Source organism: Ictidomys tridecemlineatus, chromosome 11, assembly GCF_052094955.1.
Source record: "Ictidomys tridecemlineatus isolate mIctTri1 chromosome 11, mIctTri1.hap1, whole genome shotgun sequence".
Classification (NCBI taxonomy): domain Eukaryota; kingdom Metazoa; phylum Chordata; class Mammalia; order Rodentia; family Sciuridae; genus Ictidomys; species Ictidomys tridecemlineatus.
In genome coordinates, this window is record NC_135487.1 from 95477842 (window position 1) to 95501400 (window position 23559).

The following is a 23559-nucleotide window of genomic DNA, read 5'->3' on the forward strand; positions in this document are numbered from 1 at the left end:
TTACCAATAATCTTAATCCCAACACCCCCCTTTTTTTAAATCAGGGATTGAACTCAACAGTATTTGATCACTGAGCCACATCCCTAGCCCTATTTTGTATTATATTTAGAAACAGGGTCTGAGTTGCTTAGTGCCTCTCTGTTTCTGAGGTTAGCGTTGAACTTGTTATCCTTCTGCCTTAGCCTCTCAAGCCAAAGGGATTACAAGCATGTGCCACCGCACGTGGCCCAACCTTTTTTATTTTTTATTTTGAAACTGGTCTCATTAAATTGCTGAGGTCTCATTAAGTTGCTCATACTTGTAATTATTATGCCTCAAAACCTCAAGGCTGGGGTTGTTTGTGTGAGCCACCAAACCTGGCTCCCAGCCCTTTTGAGACAAGTTTCACTAAATTGTCCAAGTCAGTTGTGATCTTCCTGCCTGAGCCTCCCAACTAGCTAGAATTATAATTGTTCAGCACTGTGCCCAGCTCTTTTTTATTTTTTGAGTAACTTCCATACTGTTTTGTTTTTTTGGCCATACCAGTTACATCCCCACCAATACTGTATAAGTGTTGTCTTTTCTCCACATCCTGGCAAGAACTTATTCTATTTTATCTATTTATAATTGTTGCTTTAATTGTTATGGAGTATTATCTCATTGTAGTTTTAGTTACATTTCACTAATGAATACTGTTAAGTTTCTCTTCATATTCCAGTTGGTCATCTATGTGTCTTCTTTTAAAAAAAAGTTTATTCAGATTTTTAGACCATTTTTAATTGAGTTTTGCTTTTTTTGGTTGTTCGTTGTTGTTTTCTGCTATTGAGTTGTGTGAATTCCTTATAAATTTTGAATATTAATCCCTCATCAGAGAGTAACACCTTCTCCTACCCCAGAAAAGGCATGCTATTTAAAAAATTTTTATCATTAGGATTTGTGTGATTCAATTTAAATATTTTCTTATATGAAGCTACAAAGATTTTTGTAAAATTATAAGACAATATGTATCACACCAACATTTGAGGACCTGCTACATGCCAAGTAGTGCTATGCTGTTTTTATGAAAGTTTTCATTAGAACAATTCTGGGCAATGAAAATTCAATGATAAATTTTACTATATCAAATCTTTTTCTTTTCTTTTTATTCCTTATAATGAAAAAGGATACATTCACCTGTCAAGCACCCATTCTCCTAACTGTCCTCTAAATCCCTTCCCTCTGACTTTCTCAGGACTTGATCTCCTCCATTATTCATCTTCATCTTTTTCCCATTCTGGTTCTTTCCCACTCCTATTACAGCACCCTTAATACTCTTAAATGTTAAAATGAATTCCTTCCTTTATGTCATATCCCATCTTGCTTCCACCCTGAATTCTCTCTTTATTACTCAAAGACTTTAGATGAGTTGTCTGTGTTTCCTGTCTCCATTTCCAATGGTCATCTGGCTTACACCTTTTCACTGAAACTACACTCACCAGTGTTATCAGTGACTTCCTTGTTGGTAAATTCAGTGTGCCCTCTTTAGTTCTACCTTACCTGACCTCTCTGCCACACTTGATAATGTTGAGCAATGCTTTCTTAAAAATATTTTCCTTTGGTTTTGGTGATAACCAAATCTTTGCTTCTTCCTCTGTTGACGTTTTAGTCACCTCTTTCTGCGCACCTTCTCCAATACCCAAAGTATTGGTGTTCCTTGGAGTTCTAGGCTTTCTTTTCCATTTCTGCTCTGTCCACTGTTCCCAAATGGCCTCACCCATTCCCATGTCTTCAGTGACCATTTACATGATTAGGACCTTCACATTTGTATTTTCAGTCCTCACCTCTTCTTTGAGTTGTAGCACTATATGTCTGCTGCCTACTAAACATTTCCAAATGAGCCACTTCAAAATCAGATCTATTTCTCTCCCTAATCCCACTAGCAAAATGCATCAGTGAAAAAATAAATAAAACAAAATATTTTTGTGTTCAGTTTTTCCCAATGAAGGATACTGCCTTCTACCCACTTAAGTCAAATAAAGACACCTCTGGATTTGACAGATTAATTTAACCTTAATGTTGCAATTAAGAACTACAATTTTACTTGTTTTTGCCTCCTCCCCAAAGGTTTCTTTTCTCTCTGTGTCCCAAGAAGCTACATCTCTTTTTACACAGAGATCTTAATTAATGTTGAGGAAGAAAATTCTCTTCTTACAAATTTGTCCATTGTTTTACTTTAGTGGACAAATTTAAGTGGACTTAGAACTACTCCACATATTCTTGATAACAGCAGCTTCTAAGATTTATATTTGAGACACACTATAAGCCAGAAACTGTTATGAATACTGTGTAATTATATTTCATTTCTCCAGATACCTTCTCTGTTCCTTAGAGGAGAAAAATTGAAATATGGGGAGGTTAGAGAATGTGTCTAGTGTGAGTGACAAGGGGCAGATAGCAGAGGCAGGATCTGAACCTGGCTCCGGGTATGATCTTTTAACCTTTGCACAATGCTACCAGGCAAACATCTTCATTCCTCATAGCAGTTTTTTAAAATTATTTTTTGAAGTTGGACATAATACCTTTATTTTATTTATTTTTATGTTGTGCTGAGGATTGAACCCAGGGACTTGCACGTGCTAGGAAAGCACTCTACTTCTAAGTCACAACCCCAGCCCTCAATGGACTTTTTTTTTAATCACTCTTTTAAAATGTTTAAAATACTTTGAATTACTAAGATATGATATAATTTGAAATGTGTGCCAAGAGTATACTTTTGCATATTGTTCTGAGAATAATAATGTAGTTTGCTGGTAGAATAAATAGTCACAAATGTTTGGTTCATAATTTTTATTCTATTTTAAATTACTTTTATTTTTAACATCTTTATAGATTTTATTTTGAGTGTTTTGAAATATAATCAATGGCCATAGCAACTTTATCTTCTGAATTCTTTGCTGATTTTACATCACTTACAGAAGCTGTATCATTTCATCTTATAAGTAACTAAGTCACTTTCTGAGCTGCCTACACGAGAAGTTTCTGGGAAACCATTTGAAGCAGAGTTTCTACATCTGCCATTGACAGCAAAGATGTTGTGGTTCCTGAGCCAGGGGAGTACTCATGAAGAAAATGTGGCATTTACCTCAGGTTTTCATACTGCCTTGACTGTATTTTCTGGAAGTACTGTAAATCAGGATGTCTGCATATTTAGTAAAAGAAGATTTAGCACTTATCCCAACTAAAGATGAAAAGGGGGAAAATTCTGATAGTGAAGTTTACTTGAGTAGAATCCTGATAGTGAAGAGAGATCAAATGTTTCTTGAAACTGTCTCCCTGACCCAAAGGTTTTTGATAGCAATTTGAGCAGTGTGGTTATCACCTGGGCCCCCTGAGGCTGTGACCCAGCCCTGAGAACTTTGCTATGTGTGACTCAGGCCAGAGAAGCACACAAAGGGAAAAATCTTGAAGCTGGTAATGCTGGAGCAGTTTTTGCAATACTACTCAAGGAAGCACAGAATTGGGTTCAAGAGTATCATTCAGAATACAGAGGGGGCAGGGACTATGCTGGGGGATTTGAAAGTGAACTGGTTGATCCTGAAGAGCTGATTCTATCCAATGATGGGAAGTACTAGTAGGAGGTAGTATCCCTAAGAGAATCTCAAAGAATATTGAGTACTGAGCTTCATGCTGTGGAAAACCAGCTCACATATGCATCCTGGACATTCTGTTCCCTGCGGCACTGTGATGATGACACTAGGCCTGAAATATCCCTCTTTGTCTTTGATAGTGCTTCTTTACTTAAAATCTGTTTTATCAGATGATAGTGTAGTTAGGTGAGCTTTTACATTGAGAGTTCCAAGTTTCTTTTTCCATCCTTGTACAAAGTAACAAAAAATTTGGTGATTCCACTTGCAAAAAAGGTCAGTAAAACAGGCAAAATTGAATACTATGTTTATGGAAAATTAAAACAAACAAACAAACAAAAATAATAATACTCAAGATAATGTCTGGGTGATGTGGTGCACACCTGCAGCCCCAGCTACTTGGGAGCTAAAGCAGGAGGATCTCAATTTCTAGGCCAGTTTGAGCAAGTTAGAACCTGCCTCAACATCAAATATAAAAAGGGCTGGGCTTTTAGCCCAGTGGTAAAATGCTTGCCTGCTATGTGCAAAATGCTGGGTTAACTCTAGCACCCCCTAGCTCAACCATTCACAAATGTTTACCCTGGTGGGGGAAGAAACAGGCCTGTGATTAAGGAGGGATGTAAGTTACTGATTAACAATCTGTTAGGGATATATGGTTAGATAAGATTTTATTTTATTCTTTTTCTTTTTTTTAGGTGCTAGGTTTAAACTGGCTGATTGTAAAGACATTTTAGAAAAGCATAACATATATGGTTTACTAATTAACTTATCACTATTACTTGAAATTTGTTACAGTCAAAAGTATAATCATACTTTATTTTATACAAATTATTTCTAAAAATGTAATAAATACATGCTTGTTTAATTATTTCTGGTAAATATGTATAACCATTGTTTTTTTAAACTTTCCTTAGTAAACTCAAAATTCAATAAATGCTCATTTTCAAAAGATAGTTGATTTGTTTTTTGCCTCTCTCTAGCAAATGATAGGGACCTAAGATTCCAATGGTGGGCTCATCAAGAAATTCCTTGGGGCTAAGAGTTCAATTAGTGTTGTCTGGGCTGCTGTAGTAGAGGTTATGTTTCAAGTGGCATTTCAGGGATCCATGTGGACACAACCAGTACAGCAATGACTGAGGACTGGATTTGGCATATTTGAGACCAAGCAGAATGAAGGAACAGTTGACCTTGTCAGGAAATTAAGGGAAAAAAAAGTATTTAGGATTAGAGAAGCCAGATTGGGATGTCTTCAAGCATCCCAATCCAGGAGAAAAGGGATTTACAAATATGGAAAGGTAAATAGTTGAAATCCCAAAGTATCAAAGAAGAACATTTAAATATCAGTGTGAACTCAAGGTTTTCAAGGTTTACAATGTATGCTTACATGAGAATGCACAACAATGTGTTTGTGTCTATATGTGTATATGTACAAGTTTGTCTCCCAATAGGTTTAAGCTAGTAACTTCCTAATTAGCTATGAATACTTCTCCAGTCTTGGATTCCATATACCATTCCCCACTTAAAGAAAACAGTGCTCTTTTGAAACTGTCTAATCTAGATCTGGGGTAGGAAAAAGCACAAGATGACCTTGTAACATTTTGATGTACCCAAAATAAGGAAGAATCCAAAAAGACATGTAGACATGTAAAAGGGACTTAGAAGATAGTGTAAAAAGATTCCCACAGACAAAACCTGGGAAATTTTCAGCATGAAAATAAATGATATATTATCAGCTATTTAAGTAAAATGAGAACCCAGAAGCCTAAACTGATCTAAATGAATAAACACATAGAGAAGGGAAGGTTCTTATTTACTATAGGATATCAAAGCAGAAGTGGTTGACTCACCACCTGGCAATCAAAATAGAAACTGATTCAGGAAAGAATTGTCAACAGACTCAAACTAGCTGTCAGCAATTCAGTAGGAATTAGAACATTTCATGGTCTCCAGGAATCTCCTAAATTACTAACTTTACAATGAAAAAACTTTGTAGATACTACCTAACCTAGTGGCCAAAGACCACATCACCTGTAAGGGGGCAAATAAACACTGTACATCTTCCAGTACAATACAATGAAAAGAATCAATCATAATTTTGGATATTTATGACACAAATGTATATCCCAACTCTAACCATGAGAAATATTACAGAAACCCAAACTGAGCAAGCAACACTCACTATATAAATTGGCTTACGCTCCTCAAGTGTCAAGGTCATGAATGAAAAGACCAAAAAAGTATTCCAGATGGAAGGAGACCAAAGAGATAAGACAACAAAATGCACCATGTGATCCTAGATTGAGATGCTTGAAGACAGCAGCATTATTGGAGCAATTACCAAAATGAGAATTTAATCTGTGGGTTAGATGTCACCATGTTAATGTCCGAGTTTGATGTGTATACTATGGTTAAAAAGGAGCATCACTGTTTATGTACACACTCAAGTGGTTAGAGGTAATGGAGAATTATGTCTTTAATTTTTAAATGATCCAAAAATATTTTGGATGGGATTATATTGAATCCATAATGTAAGTTACATGAATGTCTTTACAATATTGAGGCTTCTAATTTCTGATGTGGTGTATAATTTTATACCTTCTTATTCTTTTTTCTAAAGAGAGAGAGAGAGAGAGAGAGAGAGAGAGAGAGAGAGAGAGAGAGAGAATATTTTAATATTTATTTTTTAGTTTTCGGCAGACACAATATCTTTGTATGTGGTGCTGAGGATCCAACCCAGATTACAAAAATACCATGGTAGATACCTTAATTCATTCTTCTTATAAGCCTGTTTATCTGGTCTTCCCTGTTGCCAGCATCTCCAACTTCTACCAAATGAGTGGTCTTTTCTTCATTCCACCTCGTGGAGAAGAAAATTTTAAGGGCCACAGGAAGTTACTTGCTACTTTGGAGCATTTTCCAACAGTGTAGATCTTATGAATCAGATCTTCCATGCAGATGATGCCATATTTACCAAGAGATCGAGCAATCAAAGTGTTATCTGTCAAGGCAATTCATTTCTTATTGATTTTGCCATATCCACGCTTGTAGATTAGTTCATTCACTGATTCCATTTTTCATTTCATTATTAAAGAGATCTTAATTTCTGTTAGTGGCCCATATCCAGGAATAGGACAGACTACTCCATACTGATGGTGAAGGAAACTTTGCCAAACTACTGATATGCACTTAATTGTCCACATATTTATTTATACCAACACTGAACATTAAAAGTAGTTTAAAATACTCATAAATTCTCATGAAATTCTCAGCATATAAAATAGGCTCATGAAAGGAAATACTTCTCATAAACACGAACAATATCATTTTCACAAAGCTTTCTGGTGGCCTAGCAGCTCTAAAAAAAATCTCCATGATTTCCTTTCCCCTTGCTCACATCTGTTTCCAAGTATCCTAAAACAACTTTCCAATGAACAAGTTCTACCACATTATTGGTAGCAGGGCACTGTGTATGCTCTGGGTACTCTAGAAACAGCAACTCATTCTCCAGAGACACTTTGCTTCAGTGCCTTCAGGAAGCTGGAACATTCAGGCTGAAGGCTCCAAGCTGAACAAAATCCCAAGAAGGACATGAAAGTGCAACTTTATTTGTGAGGTTTGACTGGGTTGTATTCACATCTTTAAACTGAAGGAATTCAAATGTAAGTAAATTTTCTCACAGGATGATGAATAAGTTCTGGAAATGGACCCTTGAGTATAGTTGCAGAATTATGTGAATATAATTAGTGAACATATCAAAATAGTTAAAATGGCTAATTTTATGTGTATTTTACAATAAAATCATCGAAAGATGCATTTCCTAACATCCAGTGTTTCCTGCTATTATTTAGTAATCACATTCATTAAGAGCACTAACCACCTGGGCATACTGGCACACACCTGTAATCCTATTGAGAGACTGAGGCAGGAGGATTAAAAGTTGAAGGCCAGACTCAGCAGAAGCAAGGTGCTAAGCAATTTAGTTAGACCCTGTCTCTAAATAAATTATAAAATAGGATTGTGGATGTGGCTCAGTGGCCAAGTGATTAAGAATTCAACCTCTGGTACCCCCCCCAAAAAAAAGAAGCACTAATCAAAATTTGACAGCCCTGTATTTGAGATTTGGATCTGCTTGCTGCATCTCTGGAAACTATAGATATATCTGTTAGCTAAGTCTCAGTTTCCTCACCTGTAACACAGGAATTATAAAATGCTTACTTACCCATTATAGGTTGCTGTGAAATTTACACTTAGTAAAGTCTAAATTCTCAAAAGAAGCTCAATAAATGCTAGCTCTGATTTTATTTTTAAGTTCAAATCAATATGATTTTTGTACTTTGTATAAAGAAGGCTAACAAAATGGCTTTAGTATAAAAAACGCCATTTGTTCATTTCTCCTTAGTCCTTAATTTTATGGAGAATTATAAGACAACATGCCCTAAAACTCATTTCATATTATAGTCAAGTGATAAGCCCATGTGTTGACCACTGAGTCAATAGTTAATAATCTTAAGGTATCATACTCCAAGAGGCAACAATTTCAGAGAAGCAACAATTACTTGATATACTTGAAATAATTTACATATAATAATGAGTGTATAAACCTGTACATATAATTTTTTATCAAGTATAATATGATCAAACGAAAACATTGACTCACAATATAGTTCAAACATAGAAAAGAAGGCTATTTTATTTTCGTCCCTTTTACATCCTATTTTAGGTAAGATGATAAAACCCAGAAAATAACAGGAATGAATTAGTTTATAAAAACTGGGTATTTTATAAGTGAAACAAATTCAGTAATCTACATTTCTCGAATTGCAAACAATGAGACTTATTATACTCTCAAAATGAACTTAAATAAATTATTGCTCCATTCTAATGACATAAAAGTTTTCACTGGTTTATAGTCCAGGTAGAAAGAGTATGTAAAGTGATTTATAAGTAAAAACATTTCATTCAAAACGATTTTTTTTTGGTACTGGGAATTTAACTCAGGGACACTGAAACATTGAGCTGCATCTGCAGCCCTATTCTGAATTTTATTTAGAGACAGTGTTGCTAAGCACCTTGCCATTTCTAAGGCTAGCTTTGTACTTGAGATCCACTTGTCTCAGCCTCTGGAGCTACTGGGATTACAGGCATACATCCCTGTTCCTGGCCAAAAGGAATGGTTTTAAAAAAACCCACATGATCTCAAGAGAAAATACATAGAAATATTCATATAACATTCTCATTTATATTAATTTATATGATATATATTATTATTTTATTATGTATACATATATGTAAATTATATATATATAAATTAAATATATATAAATTATAATTACTAATATATAATTATATTGTTTTACATAATTTATATAATAATGTAAATTACATATAATATATACTATAAATTATATTATATGTTATATATTCATGTATTTATATATTATATATTTATATAAATTATATATAATATATTTATATACTTATATATAAATTATATATTAATATGTAAATATATATATATGTAAAGCATATATATGATATAAATCATATATTGTATAAATTTTATGTATTTCTATGTAAAATATGTATGATTTATACATATTTAATAAAAATTATTTGTAATATATGAAATATATATTTTATATACACATATAATAATATATAAACTAAATATAAATATATATTATTTTATTTTATATAACATTATTATCATATATCTAAATTTATATTAATTTATATTACTAAATATAGTGTAATTATATAATAATATAATTTCTATCATTAATAAGATAATTATATGATTATTATATTATAGTTTAATTTATATTAATATAATATATAAAATATATGGATTCTATTATAATTATATATAAATTACTTATAATATATCATGTATACATTTAATTCTATAATATGTAATATATAATATATAATACATAATACATAATATATTATATATAAATATAATTTAAATTATATAGTTTAGTTATTTGGTTTTACATGATTTTAATGCTTCTGATAGTGTTTTTTTTCCCTAGCTTTATCTGTATAAATTTTTATTTAATGACAGTTCCAAACTTTTAATACTTTTTTAAATAACAAACATTTATTGGTGTGACTTATGGTAGAAAAACGTTCCTACACTAGATGTGCATCACCAAATCATTAAATAGAACATTTCTGAGGTGAACACACATCCTAAGCCACGTTTTTATATCCAGTTTTTAAGATAGCCAATTCCTCCTCTCTCTCCACCCCAAAACATGTGAGCAACTGCTAATGGAAAGCAGTAAACAGCCACTTGGGTTACAACATTTTCAACTCCACTCTGAGGTGAAGATTCCCAGTACATTCGAGACTTAAGTTCTCTCAATTGTCCTCTAATCAAAGTTCCTGAGTCCAGTATTCACAATATTACAGCACTAGTAGATCATGGTCTACAACTCTTCTCTTTCTGCTGTATCCTCTTCACCAGCCTGGGGAGGGTCTGCACTTCCATAGAGTTTGCTGATAATTGGCTAAACAATTTCTTCTAGTTCCTTTTGTTTAGCTTTGAAGTCTTCAATGTCAACATCTTGGTGGCTTTCCAGCCATTTAATCTTCTCCTTTACAGCTTTTTCAATGGTCTCATTATCTTCAGAGAAAACTTTGCCTCCAAACTTTTCTTTATCTCTAATCTGATACTTTAGAGAGTAGCTCTTCAGTTATCCGTCAATTTTGGTCATTGGTAATTGTAATCTTAATTTTGTTCTCTGTACACTTGTCTTCAGCTGTCACCCCCAAAATACCATTCACATCTATCTCAAAAGTGACTTCAATCTGAGGGACCCCCTGGAGAGCAGGAGGAATTCCAGTGAGATAAAATGTACTCAGAAGGTGGGTGTCTTTTTTCAGGGGTTATTTACCTTCATAGACCTTGATTGGAACAGTAGGTTGCTTATCAGAAGCTGTAGAAAAGATCTGAGACTTTTTGGTAGGTACCACATTGTTCCTTGCTATCAGCTTGGTCATGACACCTCCCACAGTTTCAATACCAAGTGTCAGGGTACATACTTCAAACAGTACTAGGTCGCCTGCATGTTGATCACTGGAGAGTACTCTAGCCTGGACAGTGGCACCATATACATCAGCCTTATCTGGTTTTATGCCACAGGATTGTTCCTTGCCATTGAAGAACTCTTTAACAAGTTGCAGAATTTTTGGAATTTGAGTAGAGCCACACACAAGAACAATCTCATCAACATCAGGCTTCTTCAAGTCAGAATCCTTCAGTACTTTCTGAACAGGCTTCATGGTAGACCGAAACAGGTCCATGTTTATCTCTTCAAATTTTGCCCAAGTTAGGGTTTCAGAAAAGTCTTCTCCTTCATAGAAGGACTCAATTTCAATTCTTGCTTGATGTTGAGAAGACAGAGCCTGCTGGGCCTATTCTACTTCATGCCAGTGATTCTGCACAGCTTTGTTGTCTTTCCTAACATCTTTGCCAGTCTTCTTTTTGTACAGCTTTATCCATAACATGCTGGTTGAAGTCTTCTCCACCCCATGTGTATCCTTACTAGTGATCAAAACTTTGGAGACACCATTGTCAATGGTGAAAAGAAGCACATTGAAGGTTCCACCACCCAGATCAAACACCAGGATGTTCTTCTCTCCCTCCCTCTTATCCAGGCTATAAGTAATAGGAGCTGCTGTAGGCTCATTGATGATTCTCATAACTTTCAGGACAGCAATAGTTCTAGCATCTTTGGTTGCTTGTTGCTGGCCATCATTAAAATAGGCTGGTACTGTAACAACTGCATGCGTAAACTTCTTTCCCAAATAAGCCTCAGCAGTCTCTTTCATTATAGTGAAAATCATACCAGAAATTTCTTATGGAGCAACTAAGTTTGCCCACCTCCAATATCAACCTGAATGTATGGGTTTTTTTTTTCAACCACCTTGAAAGGCAAGAACTTGATTTCTTGCTGCACAGATGGGTTATTCCTAGTGTGAATGAGAGCCCCATGGTATCAAAGACTGTGTTCTCAGTATTGAAGGTGAGCTGATTCTTGGATGCATCACTGATCAGACATTCCCCTAAAGGGGTGAAGGTCACATAAGATGGCATGATGAGGTTACCCTGATCATTGGAGATGATCTCCACGTGGCCATTCTTGAGCACCCCAATACAGCAATAAGTGGTCCCCAGGTGGATGCCAACCATGGTACCAACGTCCTCCTTATTGTCTTCATCCTCAGCCAGGGCTGCTGTGCAGCACCCCAGCTACCAGAGAAAGCTTTATCTTGCCTTAGCTGTTGGCCACTTGCTCTTTGTCAGCAGCCAGAAAAGCAGACATCCAGAAGACACAGGCCATCCAGCAACAGGCCACAGCTAAGAGAAGTGAGGTTACGGGTCTGTCACACTGAGACACCTCAACTCTATCCATCTGTGTTGTCTCTGCCAATATCTCAAACTTTTTAGTATTGAAGTGCATTTTATTTCTACAATTGTATTGGCTACCATATGTAAAACTTGACAAGTAGTTAAATATAGATTCACAAGCATTTTGACCACTATGTAAATATTAAAATGTTAAGTGAATTGCCAATGCTTCCATACATACTATAACAACACAAGTGGTCAAAGATGCACTAGAACATTACGTGGGAAGAAATATATTCATACCCAATCAACATTTTTCAGGTACTTGCATTCAGAAGCATTTTATGAATCAGCACCTTATTTGCTCCAAAATAAAACTCATTTTCCCATAATGCCCCTATTTGTTGAGAACAATACCATACATTAAGGATGCATTTACATGGATCATTTTATAGAGAAAATCATTTGAAATTTAAAATTATAATACTTATTTTATGCACAATTTCAAAAACACAGAATTTAAAGACAATACCAGTGAGGCACTATAATTCTATATGACTAAAACACTACCATTTTATATAACTAGCAAACACAACACAAGGCCAAAAGGCAAAGTACACACTTTTGCCATCCTATATAAAACGGTTCTGTCACAACATTCTTTCCTAAAATAAACACAATACCAAAAAATAAAACAAGAAAAAGAAAAACTGAATTTTGTCAACCCTACACAAACTGTGGCATTTCAATTTCAAGGTTTTGTAACTCTTCCATTTCTTTTAGCCTGAGCCCTTGGCATATTAGATTCGTGTCAGGCAGGCCAACCACCTCAGAGTTCTCTTAGGCTCAGCAGCTAGCTTCAAAGCATAAGCTTATGTGCTGTCTGCTTCTTAAACAGATTTCTCCACATGACTAAGGGGAGTAAGGGCTGTGCTAGGAGGCACTGCTGCTTAAGCTGAAGCTGGTCTCTCCTCAGTCCCCTTGACTTTGCTGGTCAGAGAAGGTGGTTTGTAAAATGTTGTCTCTAGATGGGTCTTCAATATTCTGGGTGCTCTGAAAGGAGCAAGATGGTGAAAATGAGACGAATGTCTCTCTGATGCCTCTCTCTTGCTGAACTGGCTGGTGTGTTGGCCTGTGTGGCATCACTGGAATGGTCACCACTAACCCTGAAGCTCATTGTGACTTTTTCCTGGAGTGCACTTGGCACAATCACTGCACTCATGCCAGTTAAATTCTTTGGTTCACATTGTTGTTCCTGAGATTTTGTGGAATCTGCTGATCAAAGCCATTAAATTGGAAACCAGCAGTAGTAGCGGTATCTTTTCTATTAAGTACTTCAAAAGTAAGATTCCTGCAAAACTTGTCTGAATTCACATTTCCCACATTTCTGCTGTTTCTCTCATTAGGAGAGCTGCAATATGGAACCTATCTATAGGCAAATGGAAATGTCTTCAAATATTTTAAAATTATTTATTGTTATTACTATACCTACCTACAAATCCAATTTTTTTGGACATCGAAACAAGGTAACATTTAGGAATGAGACAGGATGAGGTTCAAATCCTGAATCAGCAATAATTTAGGGACATGACCCTTGGCATTATTTACCTTCCTGAGACTGTTAACTAAGGCTTAAATGAGGCCAAAATTCATAGCACAGAAATGCTAATAAGATCAAATCAGATAAATGGAATCAGTGAGTTCTGTGCTTTTCTTTGCAGAGGTAATGTAATGTCTTTGTTTTCAGATTTTATCAGGCTACTCATTAATATTTCATTAATTTAATATATTAAATTTAACATTTATGGGTATATGTTGAAAAATTTGGATTTAGCTCTACTAAAACAGTAATGAATGGAAGGTTTTCAACCCCCTTACCAGAAACCATTCACTGAAATAAAATGATCAAAAAATAGTGAACAAAAAGACTGGAGCCAAGAAAATGGGAGACATGTGTGCTTAATGTGCTAAAGGTAGGCCACAGGTAAAGGGACATAAAAAAACTTTAGGAGTCTATTTTTTTTTTTTTAGTTTCAGGAGTACAGCTTTTTTCTCCTTTGACTTTAATTGATTACAAAGAAGTAAAGGTGAAAACAAATTTCAGAAAAAGAACAGAAATAATTTATGAATTTCAAAATATCTTTCACAAGAAAGAAACAAAGCATGATATTCATCTCAATGATATTCATTAAACTTTCTTAATGGCTAGCAAAATTAACTAATAAAACCTTGAAGTTTTAACCAACCTCAACATAATTAACCTTTTTTTTAAAGAATGAGAATTGTAGATGGACACAATATTTTTATCCTTATTTATTTGTTTTTATATGATACTGAGGATCCAACTGATGGCCTCACACATGCTGAGGCAAGCATTTTACCACTGAGCTACAACCCCAGCCCTCACCTTGGTTTTTAATCATAACTTCTTGGCAAGGTTTGAAATATGCAAACATATATGTTACATGACCACTCACCAATAAGTCATGCATCCCATTTTTCCAATGCATTTTGCTTGCATTCTGATTCCTCAAATAATCTAGCCAATTCAAAATTTTCAATTTCAATATCTGCATTGTGGATATTCTATTGATACAAGAAAAGTGTTAAACTAAAAGCAAAACACATCTCAAAACAAAAAGTTCAAAGACTATTAACTTGTTAACATAAACATCACAAATTTTATGCAATTCTATAATGGTCAAAACTCACTTGCTTTGTAGAAAAATATTGTGACTTTGTGGAAAGTTCTGTTGATATTACAGGTTTGGAAGGAGGGCTTTTACCCACCGAGGTTCAACAACATAAGTACTACATGGAACATTTTGTGTCTCTAGAGACCCATTGAAGATCATCTGTGTGTTGGTAATGAGGAACTCTACCAACAGGGCCTGAATTGCATATGCAAAAAGGGAGGAGGAGATGGTACCAGGAGTCGTTGTATGCCTGGGCCTCATAAGACAGGGTCCAAATACCACCCCCATTTTTTTGAGTTCATCAGGTTTTCTTTAAAATGGTCTACAACCCTGAAAAGAAGAACACATAAAGTGTATTATATTTGCCTAAAAGAGGTCCTTAATGATAGTTTACTATGACTTGAGAAGGGTCGAGAAAACTAAGGCTGTAGAGGACTACAAAGGGTTTGTCAAGGGTCAAGTTTGGTGGGTCTAGAAAAAGAATCCTTTGTTTCATTATGATACTTACCACACACAAAACTGAGTTTCAGAAGTACTATATTAGGATAAATTCATGTAAGTAGAAGGAACTTCTGAACTCTTAGTAGGAGAAGGAAGAAAAATACCCTGAAAAATTGCTCCATCTTTATATGTGGGATATACTCCCCATTTCTTATACTGGAAACTGAAACAGCACTGTCAATTTCTCTCTCACAGCCCAGTTAGTTTTCTTTTTTTTAAAAAAAATAATTTTTACCTAGAGATGGACACATACCTTTATTTTATTTATTTATTTTTATGCAGTGCTGAGTATCAAACCCAGTGTCTAATATGTGCTAGGCAAGTGTTCTACAACTAGCCACATTCCCAGCCACCACAGCTAGTTTTCTAGCCTAGATGACTCATTCTCATGAACATTTCTCTATTCTATGGCCAACATCAATATTCTGGTTTTACTTCAAACACTGTCAGCTTGTTATTTCTATGACTATCAAAAAAAATCTGTCTCCACCTTGTTTAGCTATCAGGATGATACTAGCCTTATGTATGGGTAAAGAAGCTGTGATATATATAGTGAATGTGGTAGTTTTGCTATTTTTTCTTTCAGAGAATTCATCACTGATATATAAAAATGCATTTGATTTATGGGTATTGATTTTATATCCTGCTACTTTGTCAAATTCATTTATTATTTAGGAAGTTTTATCATAGAGTTTTTTGGATCCTCCAACTATAAAATTATGTCATTGGCAAAGAATGATAGCTTGAGTTCTTCTTTTCCTATTCCTATTCCTTTGAATTTGTTTTATCTAATTGCTCTGGCTAGAGTGGCAAGGATTATGTTGAACAATTTTTAGATGGAATGCTTCCAATTTTTCTTCATTTAGAATGATGTTAGCCTTAGGTTTAGCATAGAGAGCTTTTACTAAGTTGAGGTATATTCCTACTACCAATAATTTTTCTAATGTTTTGAACATAAAAGGATGCTGTGTTTTGTGAAATGCTTTCTCTGCATCGATTGATATTATCATAGGACTCTTCTTTTTAAGTTTATTGGTGTGATAAATTAAATTTATTGATTTCTGTATGTAGAACCAACCTTGCAAGCCTGGAATACACAACTTGATCATGGTGAATTGTTTGTTTCATATGCTTTTGTATGTGATTTGCCAGAATTTTATTGAGAATTTCTGCATCTATGTTCATCGGGGACATGGATTTGAAATTTTCTTTCCTTGATGTGTTTCTGGCTGGTTTTGGTGTTAGGGTGATACTAGCTTCCAGAATGAGTTTGGAAGGGTTTCCTCCTTTTCTATTTCATGGAATAATTTGAGGCCTTCAACAGATGAATAGATAAAAAACTTTGGTATATATACACAATGGACTCTTACTCAGCATTACAAGAGAATAAAATAATGGCATTTACAGGTAAATGGATGGAGTTGGTGAATACCATAAAATAAGCTAATTCCCTCAAACCAAAATCCAAATATTCTCTCTGATAAATGCTTATCCATAATTGGGTGTTTGTTGCTGGAGGAACATTTATTGGCCACAGGGGAGAGAAAGAAGAGGAGGGGTATGTGGTAGGAAAGACGGTGGAATGAGACAAACATCATTACCCTAGGTACATGTAAGATGGCACATGAGATGTAACTGTACATCATGTACAGAGAAATGAATATTTCGGCTCCATTTGTGTACAATGTATTAAAAATATTCTACTGTTATATATAACTGATTCAAACTAAAAAATAAATATTTTAAAAATTTTTATTTTATTTATTTATTTTTATGTTGTGCTGACCTTCGAACCAGGACTTTGCACATGCTCTACCTCTGAGCCAAACTCAAGCCCCCCCAAAATAAATTTAAACAAAATCTTAAAAAAGAGATCTGAATTGCTGTCAGAAAGGTCTAGCAAGAAAATCTGCATATGTAAAATTTCTGATGCCAAGTTCTTTAGTGAGTACAGAAACAATATGGTCAACTCATCTGCCAGGAAGGTAAGATTTTCTTATCAGACTTCTAGGAATGGTAGCACAGTTCCTGCTACTGTTTGCTATATTGTATCCTAATGAAATCAAATTTTCAAAATGCAAAATCATTTCTTGTCACTCCATGTCTGTTACCCTCTGCCTAGTATGCTGTTCTGCACATTCTCTACCAAATCATCACACAGTTTTTAAAGTTGAATTCAAGAGCTTTTGCCTCTTTTGCTCTATCCCTATCCCCAAAACTTTCTATGCATTCCTACAAGCTGTGCACAGCTAAAAGAAAAAGGATGATGATATACTGTGGTTATATACAGGTCTGTTCCCCACGATGATGAGCCCACAAATAGTTGAAACCCTGTGTTTTCATCCTAGTTTTCCCAGCCATAGCCTGGCACACAGGAGGCATCTAAGAGAACCATGTTTGCTGCATATAAATATATTCAATGTCTCCCTTTCCAAATACATAATAAAAACATCCTAAAAATCATTTGAAAATTATACCACAACAATATATATGTACTGAATACTATTGCCCTGTACAATTAAAAATGGTTAAGATGGTATAAAAATTCTTACCATTTAAGATAGACAACAAGGTATTGTAGAGTGTTAAAATTGGATGGTGGCAATTTTCTTAGAAGATCCTTGGTTTTGAGAAAAATTTGGTTGATTTCCATACACATATTTGCGTATGTGTTGTCTTCATAGTTGTCCCTTTTTGTGTCCTGTTCTTGGTTAATCTGTTAAATGACATTTGCAAGCTCCATAAATTCCTGGTACCATTGGAATAAAACCAATGGTTCTGGTAGCTAAAGAAACAAAATTATATTAAAAATACCTTTAGGCTGCGATTGTAGCTCAGAGGTAGAGCACCTGCCTAGCACATGCGTGGACCTGGGTTTCATCCTCAGCAACACATACAAAATAATAAATAAAATAAAAGTATTGCATCCTGCTACAACCAAAAAATAAATATTTTAAAAAAATCTGTTTTTTTTTCTTATAGTCAACTGTAAGTGAGAATTACTCAAATAATTTAGCATGTCCCTTTAAATTAACAAAATCTAAAGACAATCTGTATTCATTTATATCTTCTTCAGTACTGGGGGTTGAACATAGGACCTCAAGCATAATAGGCAAGCACTCTAGTACTGAGCTTCATGCCTTCCCATAAAATATATGTGTTTGGTAGGGAATTGACTTAGAAAGCAAATCAAAATATTGACTATAAATTTTATTTATGGTAGTAACAAATTAATAGATAATGAGTGAAATTCTAAACTTTAAATGAATTTTAAAATTTAAGCTTCATGATAGGATTTTAAAAGTCTTCATCATTATCCTGAACACATTATACTCACATTTGCCCCCAAATAGCATGATCTTCAGCTATTTTACTGGAACAAACATAGGATAGTGCACAAAATTAATAAAATGAATCAGAAAAGGCATGGATTTTATGACTAAGGGTTAAAAATATCAAAGTGCTTCATGGCCCAGATTTTACTTGGGCATGAATGAAGATCAGCACAAGATAATATGACCTACAAAAACATACTGTCAACATCTTATGAATCTTGAAAACAGGCTTATTTGCCATGAATAGATCAAAAGAAAAAGGTCTTACAACAAATATCCACTGCCATAAGAATTTCAATGTTTCTACTGATCTATAATAGAAAATTCAGTGAACCTTTAGCTACCTGATATCCTATAATATCTGTGGCAATTTAAGGTGTTGCTCCATGATCAGTTTTTATCTTCACAATTCTGAGATATGAAGCAAGTCACTTTACCTTTTGGAGCTGTTGGTCAATGAGTCAAATAAAGGCTACTCTCTGACACTATTGCAAGAACTGAGAACACTTTCCCAAATGAAAGTCTTAGACATACAAAATTTCTCAACAGAATGCAAGCTTATTATATTGGACCCTATTCATCTCCTCTCCCTGACTTACTAAACAAGATTAAGGATGACACATTATGAGACTTACAGTCATTCAAAGGTATCAACCTCCATTTCTCAGTTGATGTGTCTGTAAAATGTGATTAAAGAGTTATCAATGCTTTCCTGGGCTATCATTGTAGACCCAGCAATTTATACTTAATTTCTTTTCCTCCTTCAACACCACTAAGATACTGTAGGCTCATAAGATATAGGAAATAGAGAAAAATAAGCAACAAAATTCACAAGTAGAAGAGCAGATGAACAAGTCCTGATGCAGCATTTACAAGAGAGCTGACCCTTTGTCACTTAACATGATTTTCAGAATCCTAAAGGGACATGGACATTTACTACCAAGTTTAGGTTAGGTTGATCTTGGGTTAGGGTGCAGGTAGGCTAGCTGAGAAAGCTTAGCTCTCTATAGAATCTTGTCTCTACTTGATGTACTAGAGCAATATCTTTCCTAAAACTCTGGAAATTTTTTCTCTAAGCAATGTGATACAGAGTCTCTCTGAATTGAGGCAATGCCAAACATAAGGCACAGAGAGGTAACTGTCTTCCAATGGGGATTTGTTTCATATATGCACCCTGAAATCACAGATCTTACAGTCATCTTAGGCACCCTGGCTTCCACAGTATTGGTACTGTATCTCTAGGCAAGGAAAAAACCCTTTCCTGGGAGACTGGGGTTGTGGCTCAGTGCTAATGCACTCATCTGGCATGTGTGAGGCACTAGGTTTGATCCTCAACACCACATAAAAATAAATAAATAAACTAAAGGTATTGAGTCCATATACAATTAAAAAATGCCTTTTTAGAAAGATCACACCAGTGCCAAAGCAGGGAACTAAAGACATGTAGTTAGGCATATAACAAACAGTCCACCTAGACCACTTATAGTAAAGTTCAAAGTTTTTAAAAAGCCTTGATGTGTTCAAGTGCTTTCAAAGGGATTTAAAGTCAAAACTTTAACGTAAATAGATACCATGAAAAACAAAAATCAAAAAGGGTAGAAAAAAAACAAATTGAATGTCTAAAACAATGCTGTCAATATTCTGGCAACCAGTCAGATATGGTGAAAGAGTAATGGAAATGCAACTGATCTAAACTGAGATGTGCTCTAAATGAAAAATAGATACTAGATTTAAAAGAAGAAGAGCTGCAACACAAATAAATCAATAAAAGAAATGCCCTATAATTTAAAACACTAGATATTCAAAATGTTAAATGATATATTAAAATTTACTTCACCTAATTTTTAATTTTTTTGTGGCTATAAAAAACTTAATGTTATATATGAGGGTGACATTGTTTTTTTACAGAGGTTAGAGGCTAAGTAGAGAAAAGAACACTTAATGAGAAAAATTAATGAATTTCCACAGTAAAAAGCATAATATAATCTTTTAAAAAACTTTATCAAAGAAAGAGAAATTCAGAATTCTTGAAAATTAAAACATGATCTCACAAATGGAGTAATTTACATTAGTCAAGAAGAAAAAGACAAGGAAATGTCTTAGAAAGGTTTTGAAGAAAAAAATAACAATACAGGAAAGGTAAGGGAAGTAGAGAACATGTATGCTTGCCAGGCAAGTGCAAGACCCTGAATTTTTAATTTCCAAGATTACAAAATCAAATTTATAAATATTTATATATATTTATACACACCCACACATCTCCAAAAAAGAGCTTCATGTGCAAATTACAAAGAGAGAGGGTGGGTGGGGAAATGGGCAATAAAAATAAAGAAAAGTTCCAAGAACTAAAGTGCTCACAACTGACAGAGCTCATAGAGTGGCCAGAATATGGGATGGAAATATATTCACATCAGAGTAAATCATTAAAAAATCTTAGAATAATTGGGGGTGCAATATTTATATGAAATATAAAATATTTTCTCTTTTTATTTGATGATAGGTTTAGAATAAAAATTTAACCTGTTATAGGTGTAACTTTAACACTTCACAGATGTTATGTGAAGTAAATTGGGAGAGATCTACTAAATGCCTATTGTTTTCCAGAGCTTGACACAGTCTTGCCATTTTTGCCTTATTGCCACTGACACAATAAATTCCTTTGAAGAGAAAAGAAAATCACTATGAAATATTTTACTTTAGTACAAAGGGCTAAATAGAGACATCTAAACAGAGTTGATGGATCTACTTCAATTTTTTTGGTATTTAAAAAAATACAAGTTGAATCAAATAAATAAACATTTTCTAAAAAAATATAAATAAATTCAGTTATTACAAAGGGAGAGTGCTGATTTTTTTGAAGTCTCTTCTTCATTAAAACATATCAAAAAGATATTTATGTTTTTAGAGTGTTAAGAGTTAACAACATACTTCTAAACACAAGGCTGTCTTTTCAATCTCTGTAGAACACATTTTTTTTATTATGAAAAGAATGCCATCTTGCCCCTTTTGGCAATGCATGAGAATCCTGCTCCAAATAAGTGAGTTTTCCCCTGAAGTTTCTGATGTCTGCAATCAATGGCTAAGTTTCTCATGCATTTTTTATGGCAGACAAGAAGACACTAAAAGAAAATGATTTTTGAAAGATGATTGACACATCTTAAAATTATTCATATCTAAGCAAAATAGAGGCCGACTAATAATGACATAAATAAGTTAAGAAGTACTACTTGTGGTTCTTGAATTACATTTAACAGAAAAACAAAGTATAAAACTAAAAATAAACTGTGGGACTTTATTAAAAATGTACTGGCAGAGCCAGGTGTGATGGCATATGCCTATGATTTCAGCTACTTGTGGGGTAGAAAAAGAAGATCACAAGTTGAAGGCCAGCCCAATCTAGCAAGACCCCATTTCAAAACACAATTTTAAGAATGGGTAGAGTGCTTGTGTGGCATGTGCAGGACCCTGAATTTAGTTCTCAGGAGTACAAACAATATATATATATATATATGTGTGTGTGTGTGTGTGTGTGTGTGTGTGTGTGTTTGTGTGTATGCACACACACATCTCCAAATAAGTAAGATCAAAACAAAATAGTATATAGCAAAATTAAAAATTGTGATTCCAAAAAGACCTTACCACTTTGCATTTCACACCACAGAATATTACAATGCATTCACAGTATCTATATCTTCCGGGAAATCTCCATTTTCTGAACTTATGGGTGGCAGCTTCTTTTTCAATAATGGTTGCTAAGATTTTCCAAGGAAACTGGGTCCTTACAACAGAAATGTTAGTATGTAAGAATGGTTAAATGACAAAAAAACATATACCACATGATATTATACTTGGAATAATGTTTAGACTTTGAAATTTTTTATATATTACAAAAAGCTATTCTTTTGCATTTCTAATATAAAAAAAGCATCTCATTTATTGATCTCTTATAAAACACACATTTTTTCTTTTTTATTTACTTATTACAGTGGAATGTATTATAATTCATTACACATATAGAGCATAATAGTTCACATCTCTGGTCATATACAAAGTATATCCATACCATTTTTTGTCTCCACACATGTATTTAGCACAACGATGATCATCTCATTCCACCATGATTTCTAACTCCATTTTTTCTGCCTTCCCCTGCCACCCCTCTCCTCTAGTGTTGGTCTACGCCTCCCTTGTTCTCCACTCCCTACCCCACGATGAATAAGCTTCCTTATATCAGAGAGAACATTTGGCATTTGTTTCTTTGGGTTTGCTTAACTTTACTGAGCATTATCTTCTCCAGAACCATCCATTTATCATGATTTTATTCTCTTTTATTGCTGAGTTTATAGGATTTTGGAAAAACCCTGTGTGTATTTATGCAGAAATTAAGAAGTTGGTTCTAAAATTAATATGAAAATGTTAAAGATATGAAAGAGCCAAATAAATTTTAGAGAATTTAGACTGCTTAAGATTAACTTTAGACATACAGGATTTAAAATTTGAGATATTGGCCTAGAAAGAGACATGCAAATCAACAGAATAAAATAGAATCCAAAAGTAGAGACTCATGTATATAGAGAAGCTATTTCTTTTTTAAAATTGATTTTATTTTTTAAAATACATGACAACTGAAATGCATTTCAATTCTTACTACACATATACAGCACATCTTTTTGTATCTCTTGATATAAAATATGTTCATGTCAGTTTATGCCATTACACATGTACTATTTTTTTGCATTACAATTCTTAATGCACATATAAACAAAATTATTTTAATATCTCTGCTTGTATATAAGCTATGTTAACACCCATTTAAAGTCTTCATATATGTACTTTGTATAATGATGTCCATCACATTCCACCATCTTTGCTATTCCTCTTCCCCCTCCCTTTCCCTCCCAACCCTCTTCCCTATCTAGAATTAATCTCATCCTCTTATGCTCTCTCTATCTACCTAACTATGAGTCACTCCTCTTATATCAGAGAAAACATTCATCATTTATCTTTTGGGAATTGGCTAACTTCATTTAGCATTATCTTCTCCAAAGCCATCCATTTACCTGCAA

The 23559-nt window shown here is 34.2% G+C and overlaps 1 pseudogene; it reads right to left on the bottom strand.

The window, feature by feature from the left end:
- Positions 1-10036: 10036 nt before the first annotated feature.
- The window catches only part of LOC106145479 (endoplasmic reticulum chaperone BiP-like), a 40327-nt pseudogene continuing 26804 nt past the window's right edge, over positions 10037-23559 (bottom strand).